Here is a 19,208-nt window from a genome sequence, read left to right as displayed (position 1 = left end):
CAATGTCTGAGATCCCCCCCCCCCACTCCCCACAAATCAGTGCATTGGAAAAGAAGTTCAGAATCCAAATTCAAAGGCCAGATTGAGCAATCAATAAGTACCCATGACAAAGAAAGTACAAAGGCATGAAATGGTAGACTTAATGGAGTCTGCTGCTTCTTTACCACAAGTATGGTGTGTATAAAATGTTTTCATTTCTTAGTGGAGAATATGGTTGAATTGGAACAAAGGAAAGAACAAGGAAAATTACAGCACAGGAACAGGCCCTTCAGCCCTCCAAGTCTGCCCAAAATTGATAATATTTTATTTCCAAATTTTTGAAGACTAAGGGTTAACCACATTTTTTCCTTTTTGGTGTTAATACTTCTAGTTTATCCCCAAAAAATAACTAAGTGTTGAACAAGTGGGAAAAGGGGAGATTTTCCTGCCTGTTTTTTGGGTGTACTTTGATGAATTTCCGGCACTCTGTGCTTCACAGAGTCCGCTGGGGGATTCACGCTGGTAAGGGGAGGGTGGAGTCCAATCCCACCCGAGTGGCCACATCAGCGAGCCACTGCACATGCGTCGGTCTGTCAGTGCACTAACCCCTCCATCGCTGGCCTCCTGATCACTGGCCCCCAGTGGCTTCCCCAGATCCCCGCCCCCCACCCTCCAACTTCCTGATGGTTTCCCTGATCCCCTCATCCCGGTTGCTCACTCCCTCATGGCCAACATGCCACCAGCCCTCTCCCCCACCCCCCCAGCCAATCACAAATCCCATTGGCAGCCCTCCCACTTACATCTCCCAGCCTGTTGCATCACTCGAGCAGCACAGCGGGCCAGGAGAAACACATCCAATGTGTCCTATCATCGAGTCTCCTTTCTCGGTTCTGTGCTCAAAGACACTGTGCCATGACCTCAAAGAGGCAGGTCCCCAGTCCACCCCAGATAAATCAGGGATTGAACCCCTGTCTAATGGCTTCACTTTTATCCACACCAGCCATCCAGCCAACTAGGACCCTCCCCGCAAGGAGCCTGTGTTGCTGTGTGGCAACGTATACTTTTACACGCTAAGAATAGCAATGGCAATTCCGCCTTTACCTCCTCCCGGTGGTGTTTGCTGGTAGGGTTTACAAGTTGATACTCAGCCTGTTTGGCTGAATCAGATCCGAGATTGGGACTTAATTCCAGATCATCTGGCACAGAGGCAGGGGTACAACCCACAATGCCACAAGACTCCTATCGTGCACTCCAATCTTTCCATTAAATTCCCTGAGGAAGATCCACTCTGATTTCCTCAATATAATGCAGCAAGATTTCAGAACATTCATCCATCACTACATCCCCAATATTCAACCCCAGTTGGCTAGCTTCTCCAGACTTCATTGATCCTAGTCTCAGCAACACATTGAAGCCTACAATAATGAGTAAGGGAGCTATGCTTATCCCGTAACCTGTAATCTCACAACCAAATATTCATCCATTTTAAATTCGTTATTTCAAGGTCTGAGGAACTGACTGCACAAAGAAAGGTTACAGCATTTGGATTTGTTTTCTCTGGAAGAGGAGTCTTGGTGGTCAACCTAAGTTTAAAGTTTATTTATTAGTGTCACAAGTAGGCTTACATTAACAATGCAATGAAGTTACTGTGCAAATCTGCTAATTGCCATACTCCAATGCCTGTTCGGATATACTGAGGAAGAATTCAGCATGGCCAATGCACCTAACCAGCACATCTTTTGGACTGTGGGAGGAAACCGGTGCACCCGGATGAAACCCTCGCTGACACGGGGAGAACAAGCAAACTCCGCATAGACAGTGAACAAAACCGGGAATCGAACCCAGGTCCCTGGTGCTGTGAGGCAGCAGTGCTAACCACTGTTGTGTCACAAATACAAGTCTTTCATTGTAACACTGCCAAACATCCATATCCAGGCCAGGGGCATATGTCTTTCCATAATTGTTTTAAGCATGCTCTTACTCTATAAATTGGGAACAATCATTTGTGTTCCAACTGAAATCTTTAACAGTGTAATTATTCTTTAGATCAATGTTTGAAGATCACACAGAACGTATGCAATGTTTACATGCGTTTAATCTATCCCAATTCATTGTTAATTAGAAAATTAATCATCACATTTACAGCTAAATAATTATTATGCAAAAAAGTAATTATTCTAAATTTGAAATAGAACAAAATTAATTATTTTATGACAGGGTGCTCACTCGAATAACATTTCCTGGAGTTTAGAAGTGAGAATTTAAATTCTTTGAACTCCACTTCATGACAATAACCTATCTCAGCATAAGCCCTTTAACCCTGGTTTCTGCATGGGGTTTTCCAAGTGCTCTGGTTTCCTCCCACTGTCTGAAAGATGTGCTGGTTAGGTGCATAATCCTTGCTACGTTCTCCCTCAGTGTACTGAAAGGTGCCAGAGAGTGGTGACTAGGGGATTTTCACAGTAACTTCCTTGCAGTGTGAATGTAAACATACTTGTGGCACTAATAAGTAAACTTTAAACTTAAATGGGCCAGCAGTGTGCAGGCAAAAGCCAAGGGAGGAGGTAAACTGTTCTAACCTCTTCAACATGAAGCCCAGGAAATTTTACCATTGACCCTCAGGTGTGTACTTACTCAGACTCAAACATGACACAGTATAACTCTTATTAGCTAGCTATCTCTGTTGTTCTAATTTAAAGCACTACCTCATGGGCGTATGTCCTTCTTCAGAACTAGTTAGCACGTGATACGGGATCTCTAGATTTTAAACACACGTGGACAGAAATCCAAACAGCAGTTTTCAGAGAAGGGTATATCCTCAAGACAGTGAAACTGAGAGGTAAACCTAGTCTCTACCACCTTCCAGTCTTTAGACTTCAGAAACAGAAATGGATACAAACTGTCTCTGCAGAATCTGAAACAGCAGCGCTCAGATAAAAAAAATCTCCAACTTCAGAGAGGGGAGAAAAGAGACCCTCTCTGTCTCTCTTAACTCCAAACAGCATCTGAATTCCAGCAACTAAGCTAGAATTCTCTGTGAAAGCCTAGCTGTCCCCAATCATATGACCTGACCTGTCAATCATCCAAATCAAGCTCAACTCTGCTGTCATGTCTGAAACTGGTGGTGAACCAGGTTGATATTTTGCAGCCAGTGGCAATGGGGGATGGGGTATGGGTGCGTACAAAGTTGGACAGCAGGAGCATCTGGGGTGCCATACGTTCTGAGAACATAGAAGATAACCAATTGACCCACTGTGCCTAAGCTAGCTCCTGGAGAGATCTTTCCCGTGTAGCCCCACAGCCCAGCCCTTTCGTCCTTCAATTTATTTCGCTCCAAATACATGTTCACATCCACTTCCCTCTTGAATGTCTCTGTTAGAATTTGATTCAAACTGCTCTTTTGAGGTTGCTTTTTTTGCATCATTACAAAATTCTGCAAAAAAAAAGCCTTCTCCTTTCCCCAATTTGGCCAATTATTTTCAATCTGGGACAGAAACTTGAAAGCTGATGTGAATCTTGTGCGTATTGATGCTCATTAAAAGAAAGAGTGTTTTAATAATGGAGCTAAATAGTTCAAACTGAGATACGATTCTACCGGTCTGGTAGATTCCCCCGGGGTGCCCTGTTTGATGATTTATACAGGATCAAAGCACAACTTTGATCAAAAGTACTTTCTTCTAATAGCATCTTCAGAAAAGATCTCATTATTGTCCGCTTTGCCCAGAAGCTGCTGACGCGCTCTGGGTGCTGGCTTCACCCCATCACTCGACCAAATTGGCCATTCTGGGGTTGCATGCTCACAGATATGTTGGCAGGCTTTCTGAGTGAGGGGTTCTTGCGGAAGTTGGGGTGGTACTAAAGTCTGATTCTGTCCATATTCAACATCCACACACACAGGAACCTTCAGAGGGAAAAGCTGGGTCAAGATCATGGGCAGAAAATCCTGTTGCATTTGTCACAGAATCCTTATAGTTCAGAAGGAGGCCATTCAGCCCATCGAATCTGCACTGACTCTCTGAAAGAGCATTTCACCCAAGCTGCTCCATATCCCTACCCTATACCCTATTGATTTGATTTGATTTATTATTGTCACATGCATTGGGATACAATTAAAAGCATTGTTTCTTGTACAAAAAACACAACATACCATTCATAGAGTACATAGAGAAGAAGTAAAGGAGAGGGTGCAGAATATAGGCTGGAATTTTATTGCCCTGCCCGCCATGGGAATCTCAGTGGGCCATAACATGCAGAACATGGAAAGGTCCATTGACCTCAAGCTGGATTTTATGGTTTTGGGATGAGCAAGGCTGTAAAATCCCACCTATAATGTTGCAGTTAAAGATCAGGTGCAGAGAAACATCAGTTTAATATATGGTAGATCCATTCAAAAGTCTGATGGCAGCAGAGAAAAAGCTGTTCTTGAGTTGATTGGCACGTGTTTTCAGACTTTTGTATCTTTTTCCTGATGGAAGTAAATGGAAGAGAGAATGTCTGGGTGCTTGGGGTCCTTGATTATATTGGCTATATTTCCGAGGTAGCGGGGCGCATAGATGGAGGCAATGGAAAGAAGACTGGTTTGCGTGATGGACTGGGCTATTAGACACTATAAAGTTCACAATCTTTTTTGGACACGAAGGGCAATTTAGCAATGACCAAACCAGCACATGTTTGGACTGTGGGAGGAAACCAGAGCACCCGGAGGAAACCCATGCTGGCACAAGGAGAACGTGCAAACTCCACACAAACAGTCACCCAAGGCTGGAATTGAACCTGGGTCCCTGGTACTGCCAGGCAGCAGTGTTAACCACTGTGCCAATGTACCACCCTCGTACCGAATTTGCCGTTCTACCGAGCCAAGCGTGTTAAAGCGAAAAGTGGCAGCCTGATTCCTACAGAAAAATCAAAGCTTTGCTCTCTGGTTTGTTTAGGAGCCTATGATTAAAGAATTAATCACTGGGACACTGAGAGCCTGATGAGTTGGGATATGTGTGTGTGTGTGTGTGTGTGTGTGTGTGTGTGTGTGGAGGGGGGGTGCGGGGGCAGGGGGTGTAGGGGAAGAAGGATGTAAAGCAAAACGCAATCAGTCCTTCTAAAGTTTGTGGTATAAAATAATTGGATTGATTACGTTACAAGAATGTTTGCCCATTGGATAATTATGAATTTCCCACACATATTCATAAATCATCTGAGTCTCATCTCCTTGAACGATTTCAATCTCATGAAACAGCACCACTTTAGAAACAGCATCAATTTCTTATATAAAAAAATACTATTAAAGGAAATGGCTTCCAAAAAAAATGACCATACCAAGTAATCAAAGTAGAATTTTTGTCTGAAAAGCAATCCTGCTTTATATTAAATATGTATATTTCATTTCTTTGCACACTCCTTATCATTGCCCTGGAAGGTCAATCATTAAAAAAGGCAATTTCCACCAGCAGATATTCTTTTAACCTATAAAAGTCTCCATACGTTTGTCATCATTCGTTTCAAAGGGACTTGTTAATTCTTAGACAGACTCGGGTCTGTTCTTGGAAAGGATTTCATCTACAAGAAAAAAATAATTATTCTCTAAAGACACCAATTCCGCAGCTAAAATGTAAATCACATCTTTGATTTCCCCCTCTTCAGTAAAGACTAACTTGGTCAACAGCTTCAGGAATAAACAGCTGGATCGGAACTACAGGAACAAAAAAAATCCCAGATTTGAGTCCGGGGCTGGATTTTTCAGCCACGCTCGCCCCAAGAATGCAAAATCCTGCCCAAGATCATAAAATCCTACAGTGCAGAAAGAGAATATTTGGCCCATTGAGTCTTCATCAACCACAGTCCCACCCAAGCCCTATCCCCATAGCCCCATGCATTTATCCTAGCTAGACCCCTGACATTAAGGGGCAACTTATCATGGCCAATCCACCTAACCCGCACATCTTTGGACTGTGCGAGGAAACCAGAACAGCCAGAGGAAATCCACGCTGACGGGGAGAACGTATAAACTTCACACAGACAGTGGCCTGAGCCAGGAATCGAACCCGGGTCCCTGCCGCTGTGAGGCAGCAGTGCTAGCTGCTGTGCCACCCGTGCCATCCTAAGGGTCAATGGACTTTTGCACGGTCTGGAATGGGAAAGCTCTGCTGCCAGAGTTTGTCAATTCAATTCGGGAACATTAGGGATCTAGATTTACTAATAAACTGGCAGCAGATCTAAACTTCTGTCAGTCAGTGTAACTCCATCCAAAACCAGCCCCATTTCCCTTGGTACAATTTTGTTATATCTTCATAGTAGATTATCAGAGATCTCTGTCAGCCTGCTTCTGTTAAGAGGAATATGTCTGGTGATGACATGGCAGTTATAAAGGTCAAGACAATTGTTTTAATCTTGCGACAAACAGTTCGGTGCAGTGTCTGAGGCGAATGTTTCTTTGGGATGGCAGTTCTGCACATTTACAGTCTCCTGAGGTGAGTAATCTGCTACCTGTAACTCAGTAAAGGAGTACATATCTTCATGACCTGGTGATCCACAGGGGTCATGATCCAAGCACATGGAAGAGGAATATTGACAGTGAATGCCATCTGCATCAAACGCTACAAGGTTTCCGAATGCTAGAAGAGTTTAATTGATCTTTCCAAGGCTGCTGAACTAACGAGGCTGTCATAACTTGCAGCTAGTCACTGCAACAAGTCTGCTTTATAGAAACCCTACAGTGCAGAAGGAGGCAATTCGGCCCATCAAGCCTGCACCGATCCACCTCCAAAAATGTGTGAGTAAGGTTGATTGGCCATGCTAAATTGCCCTTAGTGTCAGGGGGACAAGGTAGAGTAAATAAATAGGGTTATGGGGATAGAGTCTGAGTGGGATTGTGGTTGGTGCAGACTCAATGGGCCATCTTTCTGCACTGTATGATTCCACAATTCACCTTTTTATCTTCGATCTTGCACCGACAATAAACCCACCCAGGCCCTATCCTCATAGCTCCACTTATTTACCCTGCTAATCCCCCTCACATGAAGGGTCAACTTAGCATGGCCAATCCACCTACCAACCCGCACATCTTTGGAGTGTGGGAAGAAACCGGAGCACCCGGTGGAAACCCACACAGATAGGGGAAGAACTCCACACAGACAGTCACCTGAGGCCAGAAGTGAACCTGGGTCCCTGGTGCCACTCTGTGACTGTACAATATATGCTTCCCAGTTGCTTTACAATAACTGCATTAAATATCACCTATCATTTATAACATAACACAGCATGGAAAGAGTACTCCAAAACCCTTCCTTTTGCAAATATGTAATCCCAGTCGAACATGCAGCACAGCGATGGAAGGCTCACATGATAGTTATTTAATTGCCAGCACCCATTCATAATCTATTAAAGACTGCAAAAAATCAAAACAGAAAATGCTGGAAAGATCAGACAGCATCTGTGGAGAGAGAAACGGTTAACGTTTCAGGCCAATGATCTTTCATCTGAACTGGGAAAGTGATGTAACTTCTTTTCGAAACAAGGATCGAGGTAGGGAGAGATGCAAGGGGAGGACAGAGCAAGAGGGAAGGTCTGTGATAGGCGGTAGAGATTAAATGACAATAATGAATGATGGTGCAGGACAAATGGAAATGGGGCAAGTAAAGGAACAATTGATGGGAGCCAATGACCATCCCCAACAAGAGAGAATCTAACCATTGGCCCTTGACATTCAGTGACATTACAATTGCTGAATTCCCCGCCATCTTTGGGTTACTATTGACCAGAAACTGAATTGGACAAACCATATAAATACTGTGGCAACGTAACAGGTCAGAGGCTGGTAACCTTGTGGTGATTAACTCACCCTCTCACTCGCCAAAGTCTATCCACAATGTACAAGGCACAAGTCACTTTCCTGGATACATGGATCTTCAGCAATATTTGAGAAGCTTGACACCACCCAAGACAAAGCAGCCCACTTGATTGACACCCCATCCATTAAAATTCACTCCCCCACCACCAGTTTACAGAGTCAGCCATGTGTACCATCTACAAGGTGCACTGTAGGAGCTCACTAGGGTTTCTTGTGCCTTCTTAACTATCCTATTCACCTGTCCTGCTGCCTTTAGGGATCTGTGAATAATTACCCCAAGATCTCTCTGTTGCTCTGAGGTACCCAGTCTCCTGCCGTTCATTAAATACTACCATATCTTGTTGGGGAGGCAGTGGCATAGTGGCTTTGTCACTGGAATAGAAGTCCAGGGCAATGCTCTGAGGATCCAGGTTCGAATCCCACCATGGTAGGTGGTGAAATTTGAATTGAACAAAAATCTGGAATAAAACTATTGTCATAAAAACTCCTCTGGTTCACTAATGCCCTTTAGGGAAGGAAATCTGCCATCCTTACCCAGTCTGGCCTACACATGACTCCAGATCCACAGGAATGTGGGTGAATCCTAAATGGATTCCAGGGCAATTAGGGAAAGGCAATGAATGCTGGCCAGCCAGCAACGCTCACATTCCATGAAAGAATATTATGGTCTGTCGTAGGTTCATTGATGAAATTGTTTGCTGTGATTGGCCAACAGCTCCATTATCGGGGTAGCATGTGACTTGATAAAAACTAGTTGGATCATGGCCATATTTTTGGAACCCATGCCTTCACCCAGTACTTTCATTAGGCCTACGAGAGTGGACTGGTCTGAACTTCCAGGTTTGTTGTAATACCTATTTCAGTATTGCTGAGAAAAAGACATAATACTTTTTGTTTTGCTGTCATCAGAACAGATCCCAAGATTATCAACAGCAAAGGGAACAACAAATTATACTGCATGAGAAATGAGTGATGATTGGTTGGTAGGTGGAGTCTGATTGGTAGAGGTATTTGTGACGGGAAATGCAGCAAGGAACAGTTAACTGCCGAGCTTGTGTTAAAATTCAAACCAGGTGGGTCGACTCTGATCAAGGCATTATTATGGGGAATTAACTAGGGAATGGCTGTCCCCCAAGTTTTTGTTGAGATGAAAAAGGTGCAATGTGTATACCTGCTCCTTCTGCCTGCAAAGTTCAAGGCTCTATGTGTGATTACATATGGCTCCTGGCATAAGCTACATTGGGAGTCCAACTGATAATCTTAAATTGGTTTTCAGTGTAATTCTCAGCACAATCAGGGTTGTTTAGCAAATGTTGTCCAATCACAGAACCACAACGATAGTTAGATATAATCATCTGAGCTTTGAAAGCATGGGGTGATTGTGTACGGTCCCCTGACACTAAGAGACAATTTAACATGGCCAATGCACTTAACCAGCACATCTTTCAGAGGGAGGAAACTAGAACACCAGGAGGAAACCCATGCAGACACAGGAGGGAAGGTGTAGACTCTGCACAGACAGTCACCCAAGACCGGAATCGAACCCAGATCCCTGGGGTTGTGAGGGTGTGCCACTGCGCTGCCCCAAATGTCCGAGGGACTTCCCCCAAAGTTGGTGTGAATGTTAATTCTGTTGGGAGATTACCCAGCCAATACTCAAATCACTGGCCGTCCATCCCCAAGTCGCCATCCCACACAACGTTTCAGATACAGTGCAAATGAGGCAGAAACCAGGTGAGATCCAGGTTCTGCCCCATATAGTCTGGCTCAAGTCGCAGGGAGTACACCCAAGGTGCTGATTCACTGCTCCACGTTAGCCCATGTTAGTGAGGCCTTTTTAAGGAAAGAATGTGCCCTGTTCCATATAATCCAGTCCGGATTTTCTCCCCGGTGGATGACCCATTCATTCAACTTCACAGCCAGAGTTTCTTTCTCATGAGACAAAGCAACCACAAGAGCGCTTGTGGAGCGAGACAACAGATCACACTGCTGGTCGCTTTATAGCGAGTGATTGATACCCACTGTATAAGGACATGCTCCCCCTCATTAGTGATAATTGGCCTTTGGAGTGGAGGTCTGCTGGAATTTCTCTCTCCCGCTTTCGCTGCTCTTTTGTCAGTCATTTGCATAATAAAGACGGGGAAACTCATTGAATCCTTGGTGGAATCATTAGCCAAAAACAAACTGAAATTCAGAAAAAAAACCTCAGATAATTGCCTACTTATTCCGATTTCCTAAGTTTACACTGCGAGATCCTCTCTTTTAATCATTGCCACCAGCTTGATGTAGAAGAAAAAGATGAACCTGTTCTGTCAGGCAGCCACAGCTACTGGATGACTTATGGATAGCTTGAGTGTGTTATTGAAAGCTTACTGTTGACTACAAAGCTTCAGCTTTGAAGTGTGACTCAGTGTGAAACGATAGACTCAACTGCTGTTTTACATTCCAAACAAAGACTTCTAGAAATTAATTTTGACCGATAATTGGCCGGCAAACTCAACCGAATGCCAAGACTGAAAAGCAGCACTTATCAGCTCAAGTGTGATTGGTTTCATTTTTTTAGTTGCTATTTCAAAAGGATCAGCGAAGCAACTGCATTACGCAATGTGAACCTGATACCGTTCCAGACAGACCAGCACAATTCCACCTTCGATCCCGGCCCCCTGAGACAGGCTGTTTGATCTCAGCCAGAGGCGGTTCAGTTGTTACAATTGGCCTCTCTGTCTGTCCCTGGGCTATGAAGTCACCACTGATTTCAGCATCAGTCTGAGGAGATTGGGTGGGATTTTATGGCTTTGTTCGACCGGAAACAGTAAAATCCCGCCCTAGGTCAAAGGACCTTCCCATTGTCCGCCCCACACGCAGTCCGATTCCCGTGGTGAGCAGGGCAGTAAAATTCCAGCCATTGACTCAAAACTTGATTTTATTCGCAGGCCTGGGGAAGCAGTTATCATTTGATGGTTAAGATTAACAATCTTAATTCATCAAATCTTAGTTAATAAGTAGGGTGGCACAGTGGCACATTGCTGCCTCACCACACTGGGGACCAGGGTTCAATTCTGGCCTCAGGTCACTGTCTGTGTGGAGTCTGCACATTCTCCCTGTGTCTGTGTGGGTTTCCTCCGGGTGCTCCGGTTTCTCCCACAGTCCAAAAATGTGTGGGTTAGGTGGATTGGCCATGCTAAATTGCGCCCTAGTGTCAGGAGGATTAACAGGGTAAATATATGGGGTTATGGGAATAGGGCCTGGTTGGGATTGTGGTCTGTGCAGGCTCGATGGGCCAAATAGCCTCCTTCTGCACTGTAGGGATCGTACCATTCTTTGACAGTATGTGTACAAGTACGGGCCAGACTGGTCCCACCATTCATTCCTTCTCTGCACTATATTAATTGAGGCAGTACAGTAGAGACAAAATAATTGGCTGCTTGCTAGTTACCACAACAAATTATTGACCCAATTTAATTATTGCTTATTGGGATGATTAGTGAATCATTAACCTTTAGGCTGCAATTAGGATGAAAGACAATTATATATTTTAAAAATTGAGCAGTTCATTGATGTTTGCAGTGGCATTCTCTTTCTCTTCCACTTCTTTTCTTTGTTCAATGATTTAATTTTTTTTAACCATCTTCAGCGTGCAGGCTGATTTTGTGTGACAGTGCATCCAGTGACAGGAGAGCTGGGCACCAGCACTTATTTGTGGCTTGGAAATCAAGGCTGTAGGAGTGCTAATTACTGCTCCATGATATAAATGTGGGAGATGAGTTTGCGAAGGGACAACACCTGCAGGTGCATCGCCTTATGTCTATCATCAGTATTTCAATTTACAGGCCATGCCAGGTGGCAGGGTGGTTAGCACCGCAGCCTCACAGCGCCAGGGAGCCAGGTTCAATTCCAGCTTGGGTCACTGTCTGTGCAGAGTCTGCACATTCTCCCCGTGCCTGTGTGGGTTTCGTCCGAGTGCTCCGGTTTCCTTCCACAGTCCAAAAGACACGCTGATTAGGTGCATTGGCCATGCTAAATGCGGCTCAGTGTGCCCGAACAGGCATCGGAGTGTGGCAACTAGGGGATTTTCACAGTAACTGCAGTGCTAATGTAAGCCTACTTGTGACACTAATAAATAAACTTGATTAGCATGCTGCCTCACTGCGCCAGGGACCAGGGTTCAATTCCAGGTGACCATCTGTGTGGAGTTTGCACGTTCTCCTTGTGACAGCGTGGGTTTGCTCTGGGTGCTCCTGTTTCCTCCCAGGCTTCAGGTTAGGTTGATTGGCCATGCTAAATTTCCCCTTAGCGTCAGAATAAATATGTAGAAGTTATAGGGACAGGGACAGGGCCTGGGTGGGATGGTTGTGGGTGCAGTCTTGAGAATTAAAACAGAGCATTGTGACATTGAAGCAAGATGTGAAAAATGGATGAAGCCTGGTGAGAATTGGCAAGCATTTTTAAATATAAAGCTTTCAAGAATGATGGAAACACCAGGGTAGACAGTGGTATTCAGTAGAGACCATTCTGTAGCATGAGAATAGAAGGATTTACATGGAGAAGTGGTCCAACCAGGATTCCTGCAGCGTGAATCTATATTATAGGTTGAGATTATAAAGCATGTGCAATAAATTGGGCAATTAATATAGATTTCTAATAGGAGGGCAGGCTGTCATTGACCAACATTACAGAATGTTTTAAACAATGGCACAGGATAGATAATGAGACTCCAATGTCTGTAATGCTGTCAATGCATCCCATTTGTCAAATATGCTCGCTAAGCTACCACACACAAGAGGCTTATGACAAAGATAATGGTCAGATGGATAAATCTGAGGGAAGAGTTAGAAGGTAGGGGTAAAAGGAGGCTTCTTAGAGTGGAATGATGTGCTCTGTGGTGCATAGCATGAGTTCAGGTTGGGGCCGTTCCTATTTCATAGAATCCTACAGTGCAGAAAAAGGCCATTTGGCCCATTGAGTCTGCACCGACCAGAATCCCATCCAGGCTGTATCCCCATAACCCCATGCATTTACTCGAGCTAGTTCTCCTGACACTAAGGGGCAATTAGCATACTGTGCAATTAGCACAGCCAATGAACCTAACCCGCATATTTTTGGACTGTGGGATGAAACCAGAGCACCCGAGGAAACCCATGCAGACACACGGAGAACGTGTGAACTCTGCACAGACAGTGAGCCAAGCCGGGAATCAATCTTGGGTTCCTGATGCTGTGAGCCAGCAGTGCTAACCACTGTGCTGCCCCCAAGATGAGCAATGGGTGGGATTTTCCAGACATACTCAACCCAAAACTGGAAAATCCCACCCTAGGACAATGGACCTTTCCATGGTCTGCCCCTCGCCTGCTCCGATTCCCGTAGTAGGCAGAATGGGAAGACTCACCTCCATATATCAAAATTGAGCCAACTGTTTTGAAATATGATGATTACAGTAAATTGGATGTGGGAGTATGACAAATAGCGACAAGAATTGTTAAAGATAACTGAAGGGCACCGATGGGCTTGCCAGATAGACAACAGCACAAACAAATGGACCTTAAGATCAGAAGCATGTAACAACACCCAAGATGCTCAACACCATCCAGGACAAAGTAGCCAACTTTGGCCGCAATCCACAAAAATTCACTTGTTGTACCATTGACACACAATGTGTACCATCTACAAGATGTACAACAAGAACTCATGAAACCTCCTTAAATAGCACCTTCCAAAACCATAACCATTACAGTCTAGAAGGACAAGGGCAGCAGATACATAGGAACACCACAACCTGGAGGTGCCCCTCCAAGTCACTCACTATCCTGACTCGGAAATATATCACCATTCCTTCACTGTCGCTGGGTCTAAAATCTTGGAACTCCCTCCCTCACAGCACTCTGTGTGTACCTATACCACATGAACTTCCGCGGTTCAAGAAGGCAGCTCACCACCACCCTTTAAAGGACAATTGGGGATGGGCAATAAATGCTGGCCTAGCCAGTGACACACGCATCCCACATGACTGAAAATAAAATTTTTAAAATGGCATCCAGTGGTACAAAATGCAAAAAGTAAGGAGGTAGTATTGAAATAAAAGTGCTGGGAATTCTCAGCAGGCCTGGGTACGCTAGTGGAGATGTCGGTTGGAATTGTGTGCCCATGTTAGCCATCAGCATAAATGGCAATGCAAATCCGTAATCATACCAGATGTTGGAAAATGAAATTCCTGCTGGTGAGATCTTGTTTCCTGGTTTTCCCTGCCCCTCACCGGCAGCATAACAGAAAGGTGAGAACCTCATTTCAATACATTTTATACATTTAAATATCATTAAAGGACTTCCCAGCCAAATGATCTCTACCCTCCCCCCCAATGAATATTGATATCTCATCAACGTGAAGTCACTTCAGCAGGATTTACAACAGGTACATAAAAATGTCAATCTGTTGAATGAAAACTGCTGGGGGTAGCGAGATATGTATATCCCTGGGGGGAGGGGAACTTGTCCTGGCACTGTTCTGGCATTGCTCCCTGCCCCAATCTTGCAATGCCAACCTGACCTCATTTTACAGTGCCAACCTGTACCAGGTTTGATTTGGTTTGATTTATTATTGCCACACGTATCAGTATACAGTGAAAAGTATGGTTTGTTGAGTGCTACACAGACAAAGCATACCATCCATAGGGAAGGAAGCGAGAGATTGCAGGATGTAATGTTACAGTTATAGCTAGGGTGTAGAGAAAGATCAACTTAATGCGAGGTAAGTCCATTCAAAAGTCTGAGGGCATCAGGGAAAAAGCTGTTCTTGGGTCTATTGGTATGTGACCTCAGACTTCTGTACCTTTTATCCGTTGGAAGAAGGTGGAAGAGAGAATGTCTGGGGTGGCAGTGCCAAGGGCATGTCCTCTGGGAAGCCCCATTGGGTTTCGCTTCTGAGCGATGTGTTGCATGTTTGTGGAGGTCACTCTGATACCTCTGGGGATTGTTGCCCCAATGCCTTTGTGGTTAGGACGGGGTGGGGGGGCGAGTCACCCCGATGCTAGTGTGGGGGTACCCCATGTCCGTGTACCTGATTGATAAAAGATGTGCCTTTCTTTCAGCTTATATTGAACGTCACTGGAATAGTGTGAGAACTATTAGGAGACTAGGAGACTGAGAACAGAGAGGGCAGAGATCCAAAATCACATGCCGAATTCAGTTCAATATTCAATTCTTGTTATGTTGTGTGTGTGGGGCTTTAGGTACTTCACTAGTGGAAGGATGTAACAGCAGCAGATGTGATGTCAAGCATATTGATTCACTAAGATTTTACTTGGGGTGATGGACAATAATTTTGAGAAATTCCAACTTTTTTCAATAAAGTTTAAAATATTTGAGAATCCACCTCCAAATTTCAAGGCATTAATGATAAGATAATTAAAAATATATCCTCAAATGTGGGCCTTGATGGCAAGGTGGTGGGTGTGGTCCATTCTCAGGGTCCTGAAAGATTGATGGCTCAATTCCTCTTGAACTACTTTATAAGCCATTGCTTTGTAACTGTTTGTTCCAATTCAGTGGCTTTCTGGGCCACCTCAAAGCCAGATTTGTTCGTGTGGCATTGGAGTCACATATACTAATGCCAGTAACGAAAAGAGAAAATGCTGGATAAACCGAGCAAGGTGGGATTAGAAAGGGCATCAGTGTGACCTCTGACAGGCAAGGACAAGATGGGCTGAATAGCCTCCTTCTCTGCTGTTCATTTTCTATGGCTCTATGATCTGGCAGCAGAGAAACACAGTTAACATTCCAGGTGACTCTTCTACAGAGCTGAAGAGAGACAGAAATGTATTTATGATAACCCCCAGGACTAACGTGGGGGAACCATTGATTGATCCCCCTGTCGGACTCACTGAATATGAGTTCTTTGAGAATTGGTGATTAACTTACTAGGTGGAGCACGTATACCAAGCCCTGTATAAAGCAAGCCCCTGAGTGGGTCCATTATTGTATTGACTCAGCTGGGACCAGTTGTGTTCACCACAGGCTTGTGATTTTTGCTTTTCTTTATTTTGTGTAATAAAACGCTGCTCTTTTACAGTTGACTGCTGGTATTATTATAGTGATGAATTATATAGTTAGAGAGATGGGTGAAGAAGGTGGGGCATAACAGAAGGACAGAGATATGTCACGGTAAAGGACAGATTGACAGACCTGTTGTGGATATAAGACTAAGTAATAGTTCATTTTTAGGATTCAATCTAAATTCTCAAACATGGTAAGATTTAAACTCATGTTCATAAAATCATAGAATTTACAGTGCAGAAGGAGGGCACATAGCCATCGAACCATAATCCCACCCAGGCCCTATTCCCATAACCCCACATATTTACAGTCCTAATCCTCCTGCCACAAAGGTGCAATTTATCATGGCCAATCAACCTAACCCGCACATCTTTGGACTGTGGGAGGAAACCAGAGCACCTGGAGAAACCCACAAGACACAGGGAGAATGTGCAAACTCCACATAGACTGTGGCCTGAAGCCAGACCTGAACCCAGGTCTCAGGCGCTGTGAGGCAGCAGTGCTAACCACTGTGCCACCGTACCGTCCATATTCTCTACGGTAACACAGCCAATACTATGCCACTCTCTTCATCAGCAATAGGATGTTCATCACAGGTTGGTGAGAAAGGTACAAATTGAAAATGATATGCAAACTACTCAACTCCCGGTAGTTGTCTATCCATTTTAATGAAAGCAATTTCAGAGAATCTATAATTGGTTGGTGACTGATTGAGGTAAAAGGGATACTGGGCCTGTGAAATAAAATAATGCATTGGTGGGAATAATTGTCCAGCAGGATAGAATGTCGGGAATCACAGCCACTTCGTGCACAGTTTTCCATCTAACATGTTTACACAGCTGAGATTTCCTGACATTCGACACAAGTGGCGAGTTTATCTACTGATATTGTCTATTGGCCTTGATGTTGCAATTGATCGAGGATCGTCACTGTTGGCACGAACCCCAATACACAGCAGAGCCGCAAATTACAATTATTCACAATACTCACTCTTGCCTCACAGCACCAGAGACCCGGGTTCAATTCTGGCCTTAGGTCACTCTTTGTGTGGAGTTTGCACATTCTCCCTGTGTCTGTGTGGGTTTCCCCTGAGAGCTCCAGTTTTCTCCCACGGTCCAAAAATGTGTGGGTTTGATTAATTAGCCATGGTAAATTTCTCCTTTAGTCAAGGGTTTAGCAGGGTAAATATGTGGAGTTAAAGGGATAGGGCCTGGGTTGGACTGTTGTCAGTGCAGCCTTGATGGGCCAAATGGCTTCCTTCTTCACTGTGTGCATTCTATCATTCGATGAGAGGCACAGTGGCTATCACAGCTATTCAGGCATAATTCCACAGAGATACATCAATCTTTATAACTGGCCTTGATGCTCCTGCATTAGTCAGTGTAAAATCTGTCAAAGTTTATACTCCTCAACACCATTCCATCACACTTTCAGGAAAAAGCTTTAAATGATTGAAAGCATTTGGCTGAATCAACGTCTCAATGTAGTATTACTGAAAAAAGGAACATGCTGGTGAAGCTTTTCATCTTGCACTCATCAGGACAAACAGATGAATATCAAGCTCATTTGCAGGAACATCTGAAACTCTCCCCCTGACTGTGAAAGTCAATCAGACAGCAGAAGGATCTCAGCTGGAAAAGGAACTGAAATCTTTCTGCTGAACAACAGAGCCCCCAAATCAAAGAATTAACTCCTGGAATCAACATGTATTGGCCTCACTGCATCATCATCTACTCTTGACAATTTGAGGGCTATTCCGTATAATATTTTATTTATATTTTCTTACAATTGGACTCAATTCTTACTTCCAATCATATGAATGTAGATCATGTGTTTTGCCATTTCGCTTTACCTTTTTAGTAGTTAAGCAACTTACTCCATCTTAACTCAAGGAAGCCAAGTTAAATTGACTCTAAGCATAATTATTGGGTATGGAAAAGTTACCTACAGGAATTGGAACCTTGTTAAATTACAGTTGTTGCTCACAGGGTGGGTTGAATGAAGACAAGGAGACAATCACCCCTCCTTATCCATGTTTTAATAATGTGGGTGGCATCCCAGTTGGACAAAGATATATCGAGGAATCCCACTCAGATCAATAACTTTTGGGGAACCTCACCTGGGGCTGGCCGTAGCCTGGGCTGCAATACAAACATCAAAGGCAACACAAAATAAAATTGAAAAATCTAACTAATGGCCTTTGTGCATTCCCTTATAGTGCCTGTCTTCTGTAGGTCTTTGTCTCTCTTTCTGCTCCTACACAGTAGCCCATAACCTCCTTCTATCAGCAGGGAGCCAAGGGGTGCCAGGACTAATGGAAAAAAATTACATGGAAAAAAAAACCCCATGGAACTTCCAGTAAGAGCCATGGCCTTTGGCATATGTCCAGATAATCTCCCCAGGCCCTGGCACATTTGATTTGATTTGATTTATTATTGTCACATGTATTAGTATACAGTGAAAAATATTGTTTCTTGCGCTATATAGACAAAGCATACTGTTGATAGAGAAGGAAACAAGACAGTGCAGAATGTAGTGTTACAGTCATAGCTAGGGTGTAGAGGAAGATCAACTTAGTGCGAGGTAGGCCCATTCAAAAGTCTGATGGCAGCAGAGAAGAAGCTTTTCTTGAATAAGTTGATATATGACCTCAGATTTTTGTATCTTTTTCCTGACAGAAGAAGGTGGAAGAGAGAATGTCTGTGGTGTGTGGCATCCTTAATTATGCTGGCTGCTTTGCCCAGGCAATGAGAAATGTAGACAGGAAGAGTATAGCCATGCCTGCTTATGAGGGGGTCAGATTTGGAACACCCATTAAGGTCAATCTTGAAGCAACAGTTTTGTATTGAAGACTGAGGGCAGAATGATTTCCTGCTATTATGTTGAAGTTTCATTTGCTATTTCTTTTCAGCATTAATGCTTTTGTTATTGGTTCATTTAAGGTGTAATTTTTAATTTTATTTTTCATGATTGAAGTTGATTATTCAATATTTATAAGTGAACATAGATTTTGTTATTTATTTTAACATGAGAAACTACTGTATTAATCTGTACTTGTACTCGTTAGAGTTTAGAAGAATGAGGGGAGATCTCATTGAGATGTATAAGATGATGAATGGGATGGATAGGATAGAGGTGGAGAGGCTCTTCCCGCTCAGAAAGGACAGTAGGACTAGGGGGCAAAGCCTCAAGATAAAGGGGGGGCGGTTTAGAACGGAGTTGAGGAGGAACTTCTTCACTCAAAGGGGGTGAATCTCTGGAATTCTCTGCCCGTTGAAGTGGTGGAGGCTGCCTCGCTAAATATTTTTAAGACGCGGGTTGATGGGTTTTTGATAAGAGAGGGG

The sequence above is a fragment of the Carcharhinus amblyrhynchos genome, chromosome 26, assembly GCF_965287045.1.
Source record: "Carcharhinus amblyrhynchos chromosome 26, sCarAmb.v2.hapA, whole genome shotgun sequence".
NCBI classification, from domain to species: Eukaryota; Metazoa; Chordata; class Chondrichthyes; order Carcharhiniformes; family Carcharhinidae; genus Carcharhinus; species Carcharhinus amblyrhynchos.
The sequence above is the reverse complement of the archived record's forward strand: the minus strand, read 5'-3'. Positions refer to the sequence as shown.